The 22,392-nt window shown below is 47.0% G+C and overlaps 1 protein-coding gene across 6 annotated transcripts in view; it reads left to right on the plus strand.

Annotated features, from left to right (window-relative positions):
* Nucleotides 1-22,392, plus strand: part of LRRC4C (leucine rich repeat containing 4C) — a 1,282,052-nt gene that overhangs the window by 1,058,934 nt on the left and 200,726 nt on the right. Inside the window, exon 1 of one of the 6 annotated variants that reach the window (XM_068259714.1) lies at nt 9,258-10,602. The exons of 4 other annotated variants lie outside the window; for them this stretch is intronic. The gene's annotated coding sequence lies outside the window, so the exon portion shown is untranslated. Of the gene's footprint in view, nt 1-9,257; nt 10,603-22,392 lie in introns of those variants that run through there. One more of the 6 variants, XM_068259715.1, reaches the window with a different exon arrangement.

Below are 22,392 nucleotides of genomic sequence, written 5' to 3' on the forward strand. Positions count from 1 at the left end.
AGCCTGCGCACCCAGTAGTTCAAGGGTTCCTCATCGCTGTTCACAGCAGTGTCTACATCCACACTTAAGGCCAGGTAGTCAGCTACCTGCCGTTCCAGGCGTTGGTGGAGGGTGGATCCGGAAGGGCTACGGCGAGGCGTTGGACTAAAGAACGTCCGCATGTCCGACATCACCATGAGATCGCTGGAGCGTCCTGTCTTTGACTGCATGGACACGGGAGGAGGATTAGTGGCAGTGGTACCTTGCTGGCGTTGTGCTGTCACATCACCCTTAAAGGCATTGTAAAGCATAGTTGACAGCTGGTTCTGCATGTACTGCATCCTTTCCACCTTCCGGTGAGTTGGTAACAGGTCCGCCACTTTGTGCCTGTACCCAGGGTCTAGTAGTGTGGCCACCCAGTACAGCTCATTCCCCTTGAGGTTTTTTATACGGGGGTTCCTCAACAGGCAGGACAGCATAAAAGACGACATCTGCACAAAGTCAGATCCAGTACCCTCCATCTCCTCTTGCTCTTCCTCAGTGACGTCAGGTAAGTCAACCTCCTCCCCCCAGCCGCGAACAATACCACGGGAAGGTTGAGCAGCACAAGCCCCTTGCGACGCCTGCTGCGGTTGTTCTCCTGCCGCTGTCCCCTCCTCCTCCTCCTCCCCCAAAGAAACACCTTGCTCATCATCCTCTGAGTCTGACTCGTCTTCTGCACACGACTTCTCTTCTTCCTCCTCCTCCCCCCTCTGTGCTGCCGCAGGTGTTGAGGAAACAGCTGGGTCTGATGAAAATTGGTCCCATGCCTGTTCCTGCCGTAACGGTTCCTGGTCATGCTCATTCACAGCTTCATCCGCCACTCTACGCACAGCACGCTCCAAGAAGTAAGCGTAGGGAATTAAGTCACTGATGGTGCCCTCACTGCGGCTCACCAGGTTGGTCACCTCCTCAAACGGCCGCATGAGCCTGCATGCATTTTTCATCAGTGTCCAGTTGTCGGGCTAGAACATCCCCATCTTCCCAGACTGTTTCATTCTACTGTAGTTGTAGAGGTAGTGGGTCACGGCTTTCTTCTGTTCTAGCAGGCGGGAGAACATGAGCAGGGTCGAGTTCCAGCGAGTCGGGCTATCGCAAATGAGGCGTCTCACCGGCATGTTGTTTTTGCGCTGAATTTCCGCAAAGCGTGCCATGGCTGTGTTAGACCGCCTCAAATGCCCACAGAACTTCCTGGCCTGCTTCAGGACATTCGCTAAGCCAGGGTACTTGGCCACAAATCTTTGAACCACTAGATTCATGACATGTGCCATGCAGGGTATGTGTGTCAGCTTCCCCATATGCAAAGCGGCAAGCAGATTGCTGCCGTTGTCGCACACCACGTTGCCTATCTCCAGGTGGTGCGGGGTCAGCCACTCATCCACCTGTTTCTTAAGAGCAGCCAGGAGAGCTGCTCCAGTGTGACTCTCCGCTTTGAGACAAGACATGTCTAAGATGGCGTGACACCGTCTTACCTGGCATGCAGCATAGGCCCTGCGGAGCTGGGGCTGTGTAGCTGGAGAGGAGAACTGCCACTCAGCCAAGGAGGAGGAGGACAGCGAAGAGCATGTAGCAGGAGGAGAGGAGGTGGCAGGAGGCCTGCCTGCAAGCCGTGGAGGTGTCACAATTTGGTCCGCTGCGCCCTGCTTGCCATCGTTCACCACCAGGTTCACCCAATGGGCTGTGTAGGTAATGTAGTGGCCCTGCCCGTGCTTGGCAGACCAGGCATCCGTGGTCAGGTGTACCCTTGACCCAACGCTCTTCGCAAGAGATGACACCACTTGCCTCTCAACTTCACGGTGCAGTTGGGGTATGGCCTTTCTCGAAAAATAAGTGCGGCCTGGCATCTTCCACTGCGGTGTTCCGATGGCCACAAATTTACGGAAGGCCTCAGAGTCCACCAGCCGGTATGGTAACAGCTGCCGAGCTAACAGTTCCGCCACGCCAGCTGTCAGACGCCGGGCAAGGGGGTGACTGGCCGAAATTGGCTTCTTCCGCTCAAACATTTCCTTCACGGACACCTGACTGCTGCTGTGGGCAGAGGAGCAGGAACCGCTCAAGGGCAGAGGCGGAGTGGAGGAGGGTGCCTGTGAAGGTGGAAGGGAGAAAGCGGCAGAAGCAGATAATGCACCTGATGGAGAAGGAAGAGGAGAAGGAGGGTGGCTTTGCTTTTGTGTGCTGCTGCTGCTTTTGCTCAGGTGGCCATCCCATTGCTGTTTGTGCCTTTTCTCCAGGTGCCTTCGTAAGGCACTTGTCCCTACGTGAGTGTTGGCCTTTCCACGGCTCAATTTTTGTTGGCAGAGCGAACAGATGGCTTTGGTCCGATCTGAGGCACACACATTAAAAAATGTCCACACCGCTGAGCCACCCTGGGATGTGGGCACTATGGGGACCTCAGCAGCTGATGCTGAAGGGCAAGTTGGCTGGCTGTACATAGGTGGCGATACATGGTGCCGGACTCTGCCACCAGCTGTTTCTGACGAAGAGCTGCCCCAGCTTCTTTCAGCAACTTCTCTCCTCCTACTACTCTCTGACTCCCCCTCTGAACTGTCCCCCTCTTCATCTCCTCTATTGGGAACATACAGAGGATCCCTATCATCGTCATCATCGTAGTCATCCTGCCCAGCTTCGCTTGACTCAGAAAAATCCAAACATGCACCATCAGTAGTTCCTTCATCCTCCTTACACGTTACATCCATAGTGTTGCTGCGTAACGCAGACATATGAGCTGGTGAAAATTCATCTGGCTGTAACAACAATGGCTGTGCATCAGTGATTTCACCACTAAATAATTCTTGCGAAGTGTCAAATGCAGCGGAAGTGGTGCTAGTAGTAGCGCTGGTGGCTGAGCAAGATGAGGTGTTCTGTGTCGCTAAATACTCAACCACGTCCTGACAATCTTGGGACGTGATGGGACGTGCCTTCTTCCGAGCACTGTACTGTGGGCCAGGTCCACACGAAATTACATTTACATGACCTCGCGCAGACCTGCCGGGTGGCCTTCCTCTGGCTCTGGCACTACCTCTTCCTCTACCTGTTTTGTCCATATCGGGTATGCACGGAGTGGTATATCACACTGCGTGCACTCACGTAGGTAGGTGGGTTCACTTAACTGCACAGGTATGCGCACTGATGCGGTGGGTTCACTGAACAGAACAGGTATACAGTGGCGGGTTCACTGAACAGAACAGGTATGCAGTGGCAGGTTCACTGAACACAACAGGTATGCAGTGGCGGGTTCACTAAACAGGTATACAGTGGCGGGTCCACTGAACAGAACAGGTATGCAGTGGCGGATTCACTGAACACAACAGGTATGCAGTGGCGGGTTCACTAAACAGGTATACAGTGGCGGGTCCACTGAACAGAACAGGTATGCAGTGGCGGGTTCACTGAACACAACAGGTATGCAGTGGCGGGTTCACAGAACAGGTATGCAGTGGCAGGTTCACTGAACACAACAGGTATGCAGTGGCGGGTTCACTGAACAGGTATACAGTGGCGGGTTCACTGAACAGAACAGGTATGCAGTGGCGGGGTCACTAAACAGGTATACAGTGGCGGGTCCACTGAACAGAACAGGTATGCAGTGGCGGGTTCACTGAACACAACAGGTATGCAGTGGTGGGTTCACTGAACAGGTATGCAGTGGTGGGTTCACAGAACAGGTATGCAGTGGTGGGTTCACAGCACAGGTATGCAGTGGTGGGTTCACTGAACAGGTATACAGTGGCGGGTCCACTGAACAGAACAGATATGCAGTGGCGGGTTCACTGAACAGAACAGGTATACAGTGGCGGGTTCACAGAACAGGTATGCAGTGGCAGGTTCACTGAACACAACAGGTATGCAGTGGCGGGGTCACTAAACAGGTATACAGTGGCGGGTCCACTGAACAGAACAGGTATGCAGTGGCGGGTTCACTGAACACAACAGGTATGCAATGGCGGGTTCACAGAACAGGTATGCAGTGGTGGGTTCACAGAACAGGTATGCAGTGGTGGGTTCACAGCACAGGTATGCAGTGGTGGGTTCACTGAACAGGTATGCAGTGGTGGGTTCACAGCACAGGTATGCAGTGGTGGGTTCACTGAACAGGTATGCAGTGGTGGGTTCACTGAACAGGTATGCAGTGGTGGGTTCACTGAACAGGTATGCAGTGGCGGGTTCACTGAACAGGTATGCAGTGGCGGGTTCACTGAACAGGTATGCAGTGGTGGGTTCACTGAACAGGTATGCAGTGGTTGGTTCACTGAACAGGTATGCAGTGGTGGGTTCACTGAACAGGTATGCAGTGGCAGGTTCACTGAACAGGTATGCAGTGGTGGGTTCACAGCACAGGTATGCAGTGGTGGGTTCACTGAACAGGTATGCAGTGGTGGGTTCACAGCACAGGTATGCAGTGGTGGGTTCACTGAACAGGTATGCAGTGGTGGGTTCACAGCACAGGTATGCAGTGGTGGGTTCACTGAACAGGTATGCAGTGGTGGGTTCACTGAACAGGTATGCAGTGGTGGGTTCACTGAACAGGTATGCAGTGGCGGGTTCACTGAACAGGTATGCAGTGGCGGGTTCACTGAACAGGTATGCAGTGGTGGGTTCACTGAACAGGTATGCAGTGGTTGGTTCACTGAACAGGTATGCAGTGGTGGGTTCACTGAACAGGTATGCAGTGGCAGGTTCACTGAACAGGTATGCAGTGGTGGGTTCACAGCACAGGTATGCAGTGGTGGGTTCACAGAACAGGTATGCAGTGGTGGGTTCACAGCACAGGTATGCAGTGGTGGGTTCACAGCACAGGTATGCAGTGGTGGGTTCACAGAACAGGTATGCAGCCAGACAGGAACAAGTTAAGCCTAACTAATCTTTCCCTGAGAGACAGTCTGCAGCAGCTCGCCCTACTCTCACTAACGCAGGCAGCACACGAGTGACCGTAATGGCCGCCGCTGCCTGCCTTATATAAGGGGGGGTGGAGCTCCAGGGGCTAGTGTAGCCTAATTGGCTACACTGGGCCTGCTGACTGTGATGTAGAGGGTCAAAGTTGACCCTCCATGTGCATTATGGGGCGTACCGAACTTCCGCAAAGGTTCGCCTGCGGGACGCGAACGCGAACCACTGAAGTTCGCATGGAACCGTTCGCAGGCGAACCGTTCGGCCCAACTCTAGTGATGATAACGCAGCGTTAACCCCTTCCTGACCCCCTAACGCCAATAGGCGTCGGGAAGGTGGCAGCCCCAGGACCGCCTAACGCCGAAAGGCATCAAATGCGGTGGGCGGGGATTAGCAGGGAACGTGCGCGCATGCGCAATCGTTCCCTGCCTTGACACGGAGATGAGCTCCGTGTTCAGCCTGCTAGCCGCGATCACAGCTGACAGGCTGTATAACGGCTGGAAACAGCCGTTATTTACATGTACAGCACTGCGATCTCCTGCCGCGCTGTACAGAGACAGCTCTGTCACTGAGCTGTCCCCTCAATTGGCCTAAAAGATGATCACCTCTCATAGGCTGATTACGATTGGATCTCGGGGGGGGGGGGGGGGGAGGGAAGGGATGGAAATAATAAAAATTACGTTTTTCTTTTTGTTTTGTTTTTTTTAAAGAACAAATAAATTAATAATAATAAAAAAAAATTATTGCAGTAGCAATCAGGTGCCAGCAACAGAAAGCTCTGTTGCTGGCAACAAAGGGGGGCAAGATTCATTTGTGTGCTATGTTGTATGGCTCTGCAGCGAGCTGTTAAAGCTGCAGATCACTGAATTGTAAAAAATCGCCTGGTCACTAGGGGGTGTAAGCCTGTGGTCCTTTAAGGATACCCGAAGTGACATGTGACATGATGAGATAGACATGTGTATGTACAGTGCCTAGCACACAAATAACTATGCTGTGTTCCTTTTTTTTTTCTCTCTCTGCCTAAAGAGTTAAATATCAGGTATGTAAGTGGCTGACTCAGTCCTGACTCAGACAGGAAGTGACTACAGTGTGACCTTCACTGATAAGAAATTCCCCTTTTTATCTCTTTCCTGCTCTCAGAAGCCATTTTCTGCTAGGAAAGTGTTTTATAGTTGGAATTTCTTATCAGCGAGGGTCACACTGTAGTCACTTCCTGTCTGAGTCAGGACTGAGTCAGCCACTTACCTGATGTTTAACTCTTTCAGAGAAAGTAAAAAAGGAACACAGCATAGTTATTTGTGTGCTAGGCACTGTACATACACATGTCTAGCTCATCATGTCACATGTCACTTCGGGTATCCTTTAAGTGGTGTGTGTTACCACCTGTTTTTGCGTTGCGTTGCATCACAACACAACGTTCCACTGTGAACTTCGCCGAATTTTAACATTTAAAAATATGGAATATATAAATTTAATTGGAGATAAAGTTTCAATTAAAATGTCCATTAAAAACATTTCTCAAAAGAAAAATACATCTATTTACACAGATCTGTACATGAGTCCTGAAAGAGGGACAAATGTGGAAGAAAGAGGGAAAGAAGGACAGGGATCCCAAAGAGGGACTGTCCCTCCTTTTAAAATGTGTTTGTTGTAGATGGACTACGTTCACAGTGGCCGTTGCATTGCATTCCCTTCCGCAGCAGGAACGTGCCGGAACAGAGCGGGAAAGCAGCGTCGCATGTAATCCGCATGTTGTGTCACATACAGTGAAGCATACAGTCAATGAAAAGTATGCTTCACTGTCACTGTTAACATGCAGATTTTGCGGTAATGCACTGCATGCAGATGTGCACCATTATGTAGCAATGTACCTGCCGCACTGTGAGTGTCGCATAGCCTAGGTAGGGCATCGCAGTGCGGTAAGCAGCGTTACAAAGTGGCCGTTACACCACACTGCAACGCACCACTGTGATGGTAGCTTAATTCATTTTTAAAGATCATTTGAAGTGAGAGGTATATGGTGGCTGCCATATGTATTCCCTTTTAAGCAATACCAGTTGCCTGGCTATCATGATAATCTATTTGGCTGTTGTAGTGTTTGAGTAACACCAGAAACAAGCATGCAGCTAATCCTGTCACATATAATAATAAAAATGTCAGAAACACCTGATAATTTGCATGCTTGTTCAGGGGCTATGGCTAAGGGCCCGTTTCCACTATTGCGGTGTGGAATCGCTGCATATCACCGCTGATGAAATCGCATGCGGATGCGATTCCGCATGCGGATTTTGCTGCGATTTCGCATGTGATTTCGCATAGGCAGGGTTTATGCGATTTTAACCATGTCACTGCCTGTGTCAATTTACATTACTTTCAATGCGAAATCGCACGCAAAATCGCGAGAAAAACGCATGCAAAAAATGCATGCGATTTCCCTATTAAATACATTGCGTGCGATTCACCTGCATTCCACACGCAGGCGAATTCTGCAGGGTCTACCGTGAAGAAAAATCCTGCACAGAAAAACGCAAATGAAAACTGACAAGTGGAAACAGTCCCATCCACTTGTATTGCCTATGCGAATCCGCATGCGTTGTCTGCGTGCGGATTCGCGCTAGTGGAAACGGGCCCTGAAAGTAATAGAGGTAGAGGATCAACAGGATTGCTAGGCAACTAGTATTGCTTAAAAGGAAATAAATATATTAGATTGTGAGTTCCTCTGAGGGACAGTTAGTAACAAGACTATATACTCTGTACAGCGCTGCGGAAGCTGTCGGCGCTATATAAATACTAAATAATAATAATAAATATTGCAGCCTCCATCTTCCTCTTGCTTCAGTTATCCTTTAAAGAGGAACTGTCGCAAAAATCTTAAAATCTAAAACACATACAAATAAGAAGTACGTTTCTTCCAGAGTAAAATGAGCCATAAATTACTTTTCTCCTATGCTGCTGTCACTTACAGTAGGTAGTAGAAATCTGACATTACCGACAGATTTTGGACTAGCCCATCTTCTTATAGGGGGGTTCTCAGGGTTTTCTTTATTTTTAAAAGCATTTTGTGAATGACAGTTGCTCTGTCCAACTGCCAAAATAGTGTGCAGCGAGCAGGGAGGCTGGCCAGCATCTTTGTATTAATTATTTTTAGAGAATGTCTTTATAAAGAATAATGGCAATGCTGAGAATCCCCCATGCAGGGGTGGACTAGCCTAAAACATGTCGGTAATGTCAGATTTCCACTACCTACTGCAAGTGATAGCAACATAGGAGAGAAGTAATTTATGGCTCATTTTACTCTGGGAGAAATGTACTTCTTATTTGTATGTGTTTTACATTTCAAGATTTTTTGAGGACAGTTCCTCTTTAAGTGGCCATTTCAGTTTGTGAAATGGACACTAAAATGGCTCAATGAGATATAAAAACTGCTGCTACAATAATTTAATAATTAGGTGTCTACTCTGCAGCCCTACAATCAAGTAATAATAATAATAAATATAATAATAATAATGTATTATTATTATTATTATTATTATAGTGCCAACATATTCAGTGGCGCTGTACAAAGTAAAATATGGCGTTTGGCTTGACGTTACTGAGGGTCCTTTTCCACTAGCGGCGATTGCGATGCTGAATCGCAAACCGCTAGTGATTTTGAAATTGCTACGGTTTGCTTTTTAACATAGGAATCGCGGTAGGTAATTTCCACTACCGCGATTAGTTTTTGACTCAAACGCGATCACACCGCGGAGCGATCTTTGCCGGGATTTTGCTATGCAGTGCATTGCATAGCAAAATCGTGAACGCAATCGCCGCGAAGTTTCCTGCACTTGCGATTCAGCAATCGCTAGCGTTTAGCGCGAACGCTAGCGATTGCTAGTGGAAAAGTGCCCTGAAGGTCAATACTGTAATAAAAATAATGACTTCATCTAACAGAATGTCCTCTAAAAAATAAAAAACAAAACATAAATAAAATAGAAAATAACTTTAAAGTCTACCTTGTCCCAGCATTAAGCGTTCTAATTCTAAAGAGAAACTTTGAAAGCAGCTTTGTGTGTTGCAGTATTTCACTATCGCCCAGTGACAGGTAGGTGGCAGCAGAACCCCACCGATTGGCTGCCTTCCCTTTATTCAAAGACATCAAGTGTTAATGCAATTGACCAATCAGTGCTAAGATGATGGGAGGTAATTGGGTAATTGTATTTTATTCATCACAAGCAGGGGGAAAAAAAAAGAAGGGAAAAAAAAGTGGTAGAGGGGAGGTAAAGATAGAGAGGGGGGGAAGAAGAGCTGCAAAGGGGGGAAAAAAAGGTTTAGTGGGAAGGATGGAGGGGAGGGGATGAAGCAAGGCTCACTGGATGTGGATTGTGAAATTGCATGAAAGAGTTATTGGTGGAGCTGCACTCCTCTTGTCACTGTTGATGAGGCACCACTGCAAGCGATGTGCATCCTGTGCCTGCAAAGCTGGGAACCTACACTACAAGCTTGTGATTTGTGCCTGAGCCGCTGCAAATAATTATATCTCCTCTTCTTCTCCTTCTTCTTCTTCTCTTTTTTTCTAATCTGGTGGAGGGGGGGAGCAAAGAAAGCCACCACTGCAACAAGAAGAAACAGGCTATTTGCTTGCATGTTCACCATCCACTGGTTGCAGCATCTCCTCTCCCAGGATGGTGGGCTTGGGGTGACTGGGGGGTGCTCCTGGTTTATTTTTATATATTTTTATATAATGGCAATGGAATATTTTTGTTTTTCTTTGCAAAGGAGACTGTGACAATTGCACTCTATTCAATCAGGTCTCCTGAAGGGAGAGGATCCCCGTCTACGTTGGAGGCTTTGAGTCGTTCTTTTTTTTTATATTATGTTTGGTCTGCTTGAAACTCATCGGCAAGGATGATATTAGAAGGAGCATCGTTTCATCGGCTCGCAAGGCTTGATGGATTTACGGTTAGCGTCTCTGGTTTGAATGTGATATCATGAAATTGCAGAAGAGGATCATCCTCATCATCTGCTGTCCCCGCTGCTGGAGGATGCTGGTGGAGAGCTATTCCTGGAGTTTGGCCACCAGGATGGCTGGAGCTGGCAAGTAAGAAAAAAAAATTGAGAAGGGGGGTGAGCTAAAAATGCCAGGCTGCACTGGGCTGTGATTGGAAATTTAATCAGCTTCCCTCTTTTTTTGGTGGTGGTGAGAGGGAGAGAAAGTTTGCCTACTTGGACACGAGCTTAGCCCCATGTGTGATGCTCTACAGGAAAGCTGTGTGTCGATCATGAAGATTGCTGGCTTCTCCTGGACCGAGGGTGGATTTCGCCATCGCCAACCATCCCTTGGCAGCTGTGAGGGGCTCCCGGGCAGAGGAGGAGTTGGGGGGAGCTAGCCCTTCTAACCCTTTCAGCACCTCGGCTAGCGAAAGTTTGGAAGAGCAGTTGAAGCTGTTGGCACACCAGACCTTTTTTTCTTTCTTTCTTTTTTTTTTGGGTTTCCATCCCTTCCTGCCCCCACCTTCACCTCATTTCTTTCCACCGTGCAAAATCAGGTGTGAAATAAAGCCTGACTTAGCAGGCAGAGTTTGTATAGACACGCCGATCTGGGATATCACCGAGCCTGGTGGGCTCTAGGCATGGCTGGTTGCTTTGGTTCCTGGGTGCAATGTGCAGTCTCAAGGCTATAATCGCTCTTCTGGATCCCCTCCTGTCTCTGACACAGTGAGTGCCCTTTTCTTTTCTGGAGACTAATGTTCAGGGGGTGCATGTGATACTGGATACATGCTGTATTTGCCTTTTTTGTTATATTCAGTGACTATTTCCTGGAGTTAAATGTGCGGAGTGTGTGTTATTGAGGTGTGAAGGGAGGGGGTCGGGGGGTTCCATTTAGTACCTAACACAAACCTGTCTATTCAAGGAGCATGTTTGAATTTTTGATTTATCCCACAACTCTTTGGAATGGGAATGTTAACCCTTTGCTTGGCTGCTGCTGTTACACCTGTAGGCTGAGGACTGCATAGGAAGTCCGTGTGTGCTTGCGAATTACACTGCAGATGATGGGCTTCACACGACGTAGGCTTGCTCCACATGCACAATACAGAGATTTTGTCACCGAGCCCAAACCCCCTCCCCCCTCGCTATTTTTTATCCTGCCAGCCTTACCCTCTTCGACAGGATGAGCATGCATGGCAGAATGTCAATGTTCTCGAGCAGCGAGTTCTCAGGGCTAGCTGGGCATGTAGCTACAATCCTCCTGTGACGGCTATATAAAGCTCCTACCCACCACGGCTATGTACGTGTAATATCGTAGGGCGATATCTGACAAAAATGTGTGCTTATAAAAGAAGCTAAGGTAAAAATGTTTTGCAATTATGGCATGTGTCTTATGTGCAAATTTCTTATATATTTTTTACCCCCTTCGTTCTGTTCTTTGTTTAATACGCACATCTGGGTTGTGTACTTTACAATCTGGGAACAGTCTACCATTTCTTCTTCTCCCCCCTGCCTACCCCAAAAACACATGAGCAACTATTGACCAAGCACCCTATTAGAAAATCCCGAGAGATTAGAGGAATTTGTGGCTGGCACCCTCTCTGAAAAAGCCGGCTTCCTAATAGGCGAAGGAATGCAAGGAAGGATTCAGTGCGCCTTTTTGTTGCTCCTGCCATTGTAAGCCTTGGGATCAGAACTCCAGATTCCGACACAGACCCTCTGAAAGGACCCTGTTAATTTGGCCTTTGTACAGGCAGCCCCCCTTCTGCCTCAGCTTACACTCTTATTCTCACAGTGTAGGAAATGAATTAAGCCTGGGGGGTGGTTGGAGGGGGAGCAAAGGGGGAAAAGCAAGGGAAAGGGGAGGGGGGGGGGACCTGCATGGATAGACTGGTCTATTTGGTGCAAATGACTGAATTATTGCTGGTGAAAGTATATTGTTGGATCCTTGAGGCAGCCTTTATGGGGTAATTACTGCGGTGACAAGTTGCTTCTTTCTTGATGGAACAGCGCGGTGGAAAAACAGTCTATGTGGTCACCAAAAGGTTTTTTTTTTTAAAAAAGCTGAAGATTTATGAAGCAGAATTGATGTATTTACATGGATTGTTTTTGGCCACAAGGCAGGACCCCGAGGGCTACAATGGGCAGCCTTGACTGATTTGTCTCCTCAGCACAATGCGTGGAAATTCTCTCTCAGCTAATCATTAATAAGTCATTCATTCCGTGGGTTGAAAAGGATTGGTCTGAGTTTTGGAAATTTGCATTCTGGAAAGGGATTCTGTTTTAGTCATGTGTAAAAATAAATGAAAGGATGAGGCCCTTATATAATGGCAGGATATTGTTGATGTTTAAAGAATAAACAATTCAAAAACATTTTACATGATGCCTGACACCCTCACAAATTATCCTAGTTAACTAGTTGACTTAATTTGTTGTAGCCATAGTTGTTTGCAATTTTGCAGAGTTTAAAAGTGTGTAGCCATCTTTAATTGTCCCCGAGAATCCTTACGAAATTCAGGAATCGGGACCCTCGTGGAGATGAGCTCAGACCAGACCTCGTGACGTTGCCGCCCAAAGCTAGGCCGTAAACACTAGCGACTCACCCAACCAAGCGCCTGTCTTTAGATCTATCGGGGTGGCTCGTGGGCAGGAGCAGAGAGCAGGTGACAAATGTGGGCACCATCCATCGATGAGGGAATTGTAGACATCATGAGAGGTTTGTTGTGTCCAATCAGACGCCAAGGAGGTGTCTTCCATACCCGTAGTCATAAGATTAGTGCATTATTAGAATGGGTGGCTGTCTTCTCTCGTTGGGATGGGGGAAGTAGAGGCCTCAGGCCTGTTCAATTCATATATAGCTAACAAACATTTTCAGAGGCATCCAACGCTCTGGGGGTACCAGGAGTTCCAGTGTCTAATGGATCAAGAAAGAGATGGATGACCCAACATGGTGACATTTAGATCTTCCCAACACACTCATCTCCATTATTCACCAACTACAAGATATCTTATTCCCTAAAGGCCAACATGGACGATAGGACCACACAAGAGTGTAGAGCTAAAAACATACCACATGAATAGCAATAGATAAAAATAAAGACAAACAATCTTGTTAGTTGATTGAGAGACATTTGCACGTCTTTAATGTCTGGAGGAGATTTCAGTGTTGTTCTATGCAACTTTATTGAATCTGGCTCACTTAAATTACCACATAGTGATTATGCATCAATACATGTATGTGTGGGTTTCCTCTGTGTACCCCAGATTCCTCCAACATCCCCAAAAAATACAGATAAGTTGAACCAAACTCAAACCAAAGCTCGGGTCAAATATTGCATACTTACCTAAGGAGAGAGAAGCCTCTGGATCCTGCACTGGCTTCCTACGCTGTCCACCATACCTCTGCCACTGCCCAGGACTCACCAGAACATCGGGGCTGTGCTCTTTTTCTGGCATGAGTGTGACCGTGCTGCAGCCACGCAAGCACGGCGCGCCCTGCAGTGTAGTACAGAGCTGCTAGTGCATCAGTGACTCCTGCTTCCTGTGAAGGCGTGGCCATACTCGTGCAGGCGCAGAACGTCTGCGCTCGCATCTGAAGAGGAGCATGGCCCTCGTTCAGTTTTTCAATATCCCCTTGTTAGAAATCTTTGGGGGGTCTGGGAGGGGCAACGGAGGACTGGATGACTTTACAGGATCCAGAGACTTCCCCTTCTTAAGTAAGTATGTGATTTTTGACCTGAGCTTTGGCTATCAGGCGCCAGTTATGGTCAGGTAGTGGAGGGCTCCATAGCTGAGGTCTTATAGCACCATCATAGGCTTTGTGGAGCACTACTATACTGCATGGTCGTTATAATATTCTTTAATCATGATGGGGTAAGAATTCTCAGTTGTGCATCCAATAATAGAGTTAGTTGCTGTAGAATCAAGGAAACGATCGGCAAGTGCTAAGTTGGCAAGCCTTCTGGGGGGTCCTCAGCGTTTACTCACTGTGCCTCCGGTTTGAAGGATCAACTGTGCAGCAAAAGGAGAGAGATACCGGGCACCCGCTAGGTTGCAAGTGCTAATTTATTTCATCCCATCCAGTGACAGACACCATAAATCAGGCAACAGGTCTAACAGCCGTTCTGCAAGCTAGCAATGCTTGCTTCCTCAGAGGACTGGCCCCACCCAGGAAGCAGAAGTCAGGATAAGCAAAGTGGTGCAGTTAACAAGCTGCTGTGTCATCTGTTCAGTGATTTGCTAGCTCCAACTCCTCTTTCCTGAGGGGAAGCAAATTTCTTCATCCTCATTCATTTGGCTGTAGATATGTGGAGAAGCAATGTTAATGCTAAATTACTATATGGTGATGCACTATAGGCAGGGAAGTGGAAGGCCTCATCCACTGTATATTATTCTATTATTAAAGACGCCCAACATGTAAAAGTACTTAATCAGATAACAGTATAGTTAGATGAGTTAAAGAGGAACTCTAACCCAGGACTGAACTTCAACCCCATCAGTAGCTGATACCCCCTTCCCATGAGAAATCTTTACATTTTCTTGCATAAATCAGGGCGCTCTATATGGCTGATATTGTGGTGAAACCCCCCCACAGAATGATGTCATGACCATGGTCCTGACAGTTTTCTGTCTATGAGCCTCATTGCATTGTGGGAAATAACAGCTTTTTTCCAATAGCCAAGCAAGCAGTATATTCCCCTGTGCATAGAACTCTCAGTAACGAACATTCCACACAGATCAACTGACAGGACGAAAAATGTCACCACCAGAGATACATTTCAGAATGTAAATCAGGGAGAGGAGAGATTTTACAATGGACAAACACTGACTAAATCCTCTATCAATGCATATTGTAAACAATAAGCAATTTTATTCATTTTCACTACAGGTCCGCTTTAAGGTATCATAGGTTGTCTTGGTTGAATGCTTTTGTAGAGTTTGAGCATGCACAATCCGTGAGACTGTGATCTATCTATCTATCTATCTATCTATCTATCTATCTATCTATCTATCTATCTATCTATCTATGGGCTGGTGCACCCCGAGCGGGTTCTCTCATGTTTTTACAGCCGCTTGCGGCTGTGGAAACGCGTGGGTTATGTATTACAATGGGGTGGTTCGCACCAGAGCGGGAGGCATTTTGCTGAAACGCATAATCCCGAGGTGAGGCATTTTTTGGATTGCGGAGGCGTTTCTGCCTCCAATGTTAAGTATAGGAAAAACGCCAACCGCTCTGAAAAACGGCAGTTCAGAGCGGTTTTGCAGACGTTTTTGTTACAGAAGCTGTTCAGTAACAGCTTTACTGTAACAATATCTGAAATCTACTACACCAAAAACGCTTCCCAAAACCGCAAAACGCTAGCTGAAACGCTTCATAAAAATAAGAAAAACGTTTCAAAAACCACTAGCGTTTTGCGGATCTGCTAGCGGTTTTTGGTGTGCACCAGCCCTATCTGTCTGTCTGCCTGTCCGTCCATCCATCTACAGGTATTTATAACTATCCATCGTATCTGTCTCTCTCTATTTATGTATCTATCTACCCATCTATCTATCTCTCTCTATGTATATGTATACATATTATATACATACCTTTCTGTCTCTCTCTCACCTATATATCCATCCATCCATCCATCTACAGGTATTTATACTGTAACTATCCATCTTATCTGTCTCTATCTATCTATCTATCTATCTATCTATCTATCTATCTATCTCTGTCTATCTCTCTCTCTCTCTCTCTGTATATGTATACACATTATATACATACCTTTCTGTCTCTCTCTCTCACCTATATAGTATATCCATCTTCCTGTCGATCTATCTATTTATCAATATATGTTCTCTATCTGCCGGTCTCTTTTCCATGATTGTACGGTGATTTCTGACGCTGTATTCCGGCAAGAGCTGACACAGGAGCAGCGCAGCACATGGTGACCATAGCTTGCCCAGATGATATATTATCAGTCATGTTTTCAGATGATCACACAATCTAGCAGAGATTGCATTCCTGAGTGCGGAGAGATTTCAGGCACTTTATATGAAGGTGATTGAATCTGTCTATTATCGACCAGCAGAATCGAGCAGTGAATTGGGGGAATTATCTGTCAGGTCTTATTATCCCGTCCAACGTCTCTGTTTTTCTATCCATCGGAAAGGAAACAAATTGTCCATTATAGTGTCTAAAATGCCGAGGGCTAGTAGTGCAAGAAGAGGCATGTTTTGTTCGTGTTTATCTATTAGCTGGCTCTGTTTCTATAGAATAACGGATGTATACTGAACAACATGGAACAGAGTTTACTGCATACTGGAATCTATCATCTCTCTATCATGTGTGTGTATTATCCATGTACTGCAGCCTCTATCTTTCATGAACAGCTCCTGCGGACATCAGTTTCCCTTTTTCATGTGTTGCTTTCCCATTGTCAGCCACCTCCTCCTCCATATGTTGACACCCCTCTCTCATGTTCAGGTTTCCCATTGGGCTTCTGCAGATGCCCAAGGCCCTGGCCTTCACAGCCTGTCCAAAAATCCAGCCCTGCGTGTATATATATATATATGTATATATACTAGCTGATGGCCAGGCATTGCCCAGTTATGTATTTGGCTGGTGTTGGCTCCGCCCACTTTTTCTAACCCTAACACACAATTACTCAATTACTCAATGTCCAAGTTTGTGAGCTTTGAGGTCTTTGGCATCAATCATTTGCATTGAAATGAAACACATCTGATTGGCTGTTTGTGGCACCACCCCATTTTCTGAATTTGAACCCCAGTCACCCAATGACCAACTGTACCAGGTTTGAGGCTTGTGCCATTAACAGTGCAAGAATGGCAGCAATGAAATATTCCCCTTGAAAATCAATAGGTGAAGTTTGATTGGCTTTTGTAGGCTCCACCCACTTTTTTGAATATTAATCCCAGTCACCCAGTGACCAACTGTGCAAAGTTTGAGCACCCTACCATTATCAGTGTAAGAATGGCTGCTGTTTACATTTTCCCAGTGAAATTTGTATTTGTCTCCGCCCACTTTTTAATTATGGAGATAAAAAGTATCCTATATGTTATTCCAGGTAATGTACTATGTGTGTGCCAAATTTCATTCAAATCCGTTCAGCCATTGTTGCGTGATCCAGTAACAAACATCCAAACATCCAAACTTTCACATTTATAATATTAGTAAGATACACGCACGCACGCACACAAACACGCATGCGCACGCGCTCACACACACGCACACTTGTACACACACACACCACAATACACATTTTTCTGTCACTGAGATGCACACATAGCTAATCTCTCTCTCTCCTCCTCCTCTCTGTGGTCATATATGTATTGATTTCTACATCCACTTCAATAATCACTTTGATTGAATCTGCCAACCATATTTTTCCAGCCAATATGCCCAAACTATCAGCTTCTGATTGTTTTTGGACACGTATATTAATCAGAAGCGTGACTGGCAATGTTAAAAAAAATCTCCATTAAACAAAATTGTGTGCAGGGCCAGACCTAGTAACAATGGGGGCCCAGGGCAAAATTAATCTGAAGCCCCCCCAACAAACAACCCTCGACTAAACAGCGGCATTAGGGGCCATTTGTTGCAGCCACATTTCCCTCCTGGGCCCCTGAGTCGGCTGCTGACCCTCCTCCAACCACCTCCCAACATAACTGTGCTCTCCGGGGCCCTGCAGAGTTTTTGGCAGTGTATTGTCTCACCTGCCCACCAGCACAGGTACTCTGCCAAAGACTCTGCAGAGACCTCAAGGAGCAACAGTTAAGATGGGGAGGAGACACCTGGGGGGCCTTACATGTGCTGGGGCCCTGGGGCGATTGCCCCCTTTGCCACTATGGTAGTGCTGACCCTGATTGTGTGGGTGTGTGCGTGGGTGTGTGTAAGGAAGGGGGAGGGTGGAGTAAATTCCCATTAAGGTTAATGTAATCAAAATTTAGTGAATATAGCAGCAGGATGAATCACTGCAAACTTCATTGATTTTCATAAGAGGAATAAGTCGCTCCCTTTAACAGGAGTTCTTGCTGTCCTTCGTGTTCCTGCCTATACTGTATACTGGGGATGATCAAGGATATGCAAATTCTTCTGAGTTGATGCAAATGCGTGCACATTTTATGCAAATATATTCAGTTTGAAAATGGACCAATCAGTTGAAACCTGGGATTAAATTGATTGGTCCATTTTTAACCTGCATACATTTGTATAACACTTTGCATAATTTCAGAAGAATTTGCATCTCATTGATCATCCCTACTGTATACACCAGCTGTGATATCTCTGCCTTCCTGTGTGACAGCTTTACTCACATGACTTGTAGATCAGGTCTGATCATTGCTCTGTGCTGTCCTTCCTGTTCCTGTCTATACTGTATACTGTGCACACTGTACACCAGCTCTGATATCTCTGCATCCCTGTGTGACAGCTTTACTCACATGACTTGTAGATCAGGTCTGATCATTGCTCTGTGCTGCCCTTCCTGTACCTGTCTATACTGTATACTGTGCACACTGTACACCAGCTCTGATATCTCTGCATCCCTGTGTGGCAGCTTTACTCACATGACTTGTAGATCAGGTCTGATCATTGCTCTGTGCTGTCCTTCCTGTACCTGTCTATACTGTATACTGTGTACACTGTACACCAGCTCTGGTATCTCTGCATCCCTGTGTGGCAGCTTTACTCACATGACTTGTAGATCAGATCTGATCATTGCTCTGTGCTGCCCTTCCTATTGCTGTCTATACTGTATACTATGTACACTGTATACCAGCTGTAATATCTCTGCATCCCTGTGTGACAGCTTTACTCACATGACTTGTAGATCATGTCTGCATCTGGTCATTGCTCTGTGCTGTCCTTCCTGTTCCTGTCTATACTGTATACTGTGTACATTGTACACCAGCTCTGATATCTCTGCATTCATGTGTGACAGCTTCACTCACATGACTTGTGGATCAGGATTGATCATTGCTCTGTGCTGTGCTTCCTGTTCCTGTCTGTACTGTATATACTGTACACTGGCTCGGATATCTCTGCATCCGTGTGTGGCAGCTTTACTCGCATGACTTGTAGATCAGGTCTGATCATTGCTCTGTGCTGCCCTTCTTGTTCCTGTCTATACTGTATACTGTGTATGCTGTACACCAGCTGTGATATCTCTGCATCCCTGTGTGACAGCTTTACTTACATGACTTGTAGATCAGGGCTGGTCATTGCTCTGTGCTGTCCTTCCTGTTCCTGTCTATACTGTATACTGTGCACACTGTACACCAGCTCTGATATCTCTGCATCCCTGTGTGACAGCTTTACTCACTTGACTTGTAGATCAGGTCTGGTCATTGCTCTGTGCTGTCCTTCCTGTTCCTGTCTATACTGTATACTGTGCACACTGTACACCAGCTCTGGTATCTCTGCCTCCCTGTGTGACAGCTTTACTGACATGACTTGTAGATCAGGTCTGAGCTTTGCTCTGTACTGTCCTGATGTAGTGAGAGGTATATTGATTGGTGGCAGAGTGGCGGTAAAGCTCTGCATCAAGCCATGCAACGAATATCATGCTGAAATCTATTGAATATCTTTGTACAGTGTGTGGAATAAATAAATCCCTCTCTGGAGAGATTCTGATCAGAGAGGGACCAGTCTTTTAGGGAGATCAGGCAAGCCTCAGCAAGTGTATGGGCATCTTAACCACTAGGCAACGGCGCTAGCCCCTAATGCCGATTGGTGTAAAGTCCTTGGGACGTGGTGTGCAGGAGATTGTCCACAACCAAGCCCTAACACTGCAGGAAAATATTGCAAAACACAAGCCTCATTGGAGTTAATAAAGTTCCACAGGCATATCGAATCAAGGGACCCTCGCAAGAGGCCGCGAATGAGCTCAGTGCTTCAAAGGTCGCCTGTGTCTCCCAGGCTACAATGGGCGCTGTGTGTTGTTTTTTTTGGAAGGCCCCTTATGAATGAGTATTGATGGTGACGCTGGGTTGATAATGACCTGTGATCTCTTGTTTATGAATGTGCAGATTATTCAGAATGGAACAGAACGATAACCAAGTTTCTAGATTATTATTTTTAGAATTTATATAGCGCCGACATCTTCCGCAGCTCTGTACAGTATATATTGACTTGTCACTTAACTGTCCTTCAGAGGGGCTCACAATCTAATCCCTATTATAGTTATATGTCTATGATATATGTCTATGTATGTATCATGTTGTGTATGTATCACAGTCCAGGGCAGGCATGGGCAAACTCGGCCCTCCAGCTGTTATGGAACTACAAGTCCCACAATGCATTTGCCTTTGAGTCATGACTGTGGCTGTCAGACTCCTGCATTGCATTGTGGGACTTGTAGTTCCTTAACAGCTGGAGGGCCAAGTTTGCCCATGTCTGGTCTAGGGCCAATTTAGGGGGAAGCCAATTAACGTATCTGTATGTTTTTTTGGGATGTGGGAGGAAACTGAGGTGCCTGGAGGAAATCCATGTAAACACAGGGAGAGCATACAAACTCCATGCAGATAGTGCCATGGCTGAGATAAGAAACGGGAATCCAGCGCTGCAAGGCGAAAGCGATAACCGCTACGCCACCGTGCTGCCCGAGTCTCAAGATGCAGAAATGCGCGACCACCGCAAACGCTTACAGCTTCCAGACCTCCCCTTGCTCGCCGCATCTGAACCTTTTACTCCGGTCACACGAAAAAAGATGGCGACTTGTCAGACGGAGGCGCTATTAAAGTTGCAGCTCACCGATGATTAATTCTTTTGCCTGTTTTTTCCTTTGCGAGCTACAGAACAGCTTTATGCTGCCATGCAGGACCTGGCGTAATAAACCACATTGTTTATATGCCTCCACAATGCTATATCACCTGGTGACAGGATAGTTTGTAGCGCACACAATGGCGGATTACCCATAAATAATCAGGTGAGGTTCTATTTTATCTTAGTGATACGGAGGGCCCAGTAGAGTTATGGAGAATGTAAAACATTCCCTCTTTTTTTTTGGATTTGGCCTGAATTAACCTGGTTTCTATAGCTTCACCAGCTGGTCTGAAGTAATGCATTGTGGGTCTTGTTTAGAGAAAGAAACCCCTTAACCCTCCTGGCGGTCTATTAAAAACCGCCAGGGGGCAGCGCAGCCGTTTTTTTTATTTATTTATATTTTTAAATCATGTAGCGAGCCTAGGGCTCGGTACATGATAGCCGCTGTTTAGCGGCATCCCCCCAGCCCCGCCGATCGCCTCCGGCGATAGGCGATCAGGAAATCCCGTTCAAAGAACGGGATTTAATGGAGGGCTTCCCCCGTCGCCATGGCAACGGGGCGGGATGACGTCACCAACGTCATGGACGTCGTGACGTCTAAGGGAGTCCCGATCCACCCCTTGCCGCTGCCTGGCGCTGATAGGCCAGGCAACGCAGGGGTCTAGGGGGGGGGGGCTGTCTTGCGACGCGGATAGCGGCGATCGAGCGCGGGGCGGCGGCGATCGAACTGCTGACGCAGTTCAGCAAAAAAAAAATTATTCAAATCGGCCCAGCAGGGCCTGAGAAAACCTCCTGCGCGGCTTACCCCGAACTACGTTCGGGGTTACCCCCAGGAAGGTTGAAGAATAGCACCTTCCACAGCAAATTTAGGAAGAATATAACAATAGTCTTCATTCAACATTACGTATAATTACAATATTGATGGTTCAATGAAACTAAAACCATTTAAAAAAAACAAATGTTTGAACATGATCCCTTCTGCATATGAAACAATCACTGTAAATGCAATATATTGTATAATGGCACAATGCTGCTGTCAGATATAACACCCCATAGTAGGCTCAATATTGAGCCCAACGGGGGAGAACCCGGGCAGGGGTGCCTCTAGCCATTTTGTCGCTTCAGGCGAGAAAACACGTGGTGCCCCCCCCCCCCCCAATGCTACAGCGTTTCACCAGGAAATAATCGTAATGCGGCAGCGTTTCACTAGAAACCTGCAGAGCAGAAGATTCCTCTCCTGGCCTCCCTCTGGCGGGCAGTAGCTCCCCCGATGATCTTTATGCAGCAACTCCGGCTGCAAAACTCCCGTGCTAACAGGGCTACAGGAAAATTGCACCTGAAGCCCTGCACTGGAGACACAAATAGTCTCCAGTGCAGGGCTTCAGGCGCCATTTTCCTGTAGCCCTGCTATGCCTGCCGGAACCCATAGACTCTGCAAGCTGCAGAAGTGAGCTTATGGGCTGTGGCAAGCTGGTTGGGGACACACCATCTGGCAGGGTGGTAGCCGGGAGACAGTAGGAGGCACAAAAGGGGGACAGAAGATGGCAGAGGGAGATGTAAGGAGGTGCAGGGAGACAGATGGAGGCAGAGGGGGGCAGACAAAGCCACAGGGAGACAGAAGAAGGCACAAAGAGGCACAGGGGACAGAGGAAGGCACAGGGGATAGAGGTGGCACATGGGGACAGAAGGAAGCAGAGTGGGACTGAAGGAGGAATGGGGGCAGAGATAGCACAAGGGGACAAATAAAGGCA

This window comes from Hyperolius riggenbachi, chromosome 11 (genome assembly GCF_040937935.1).
Source record: "Hyperolius riggenbachi isolate aHypRig1 chromosome 11, aHypRig1.pri, whole genome shotgun sequence".
NCBI lineage: Eukaryota > Metazoa > Chordata > Amphibia > Anura > Hyperoliidae > Hyperolius > Hyperolius riggenbachi.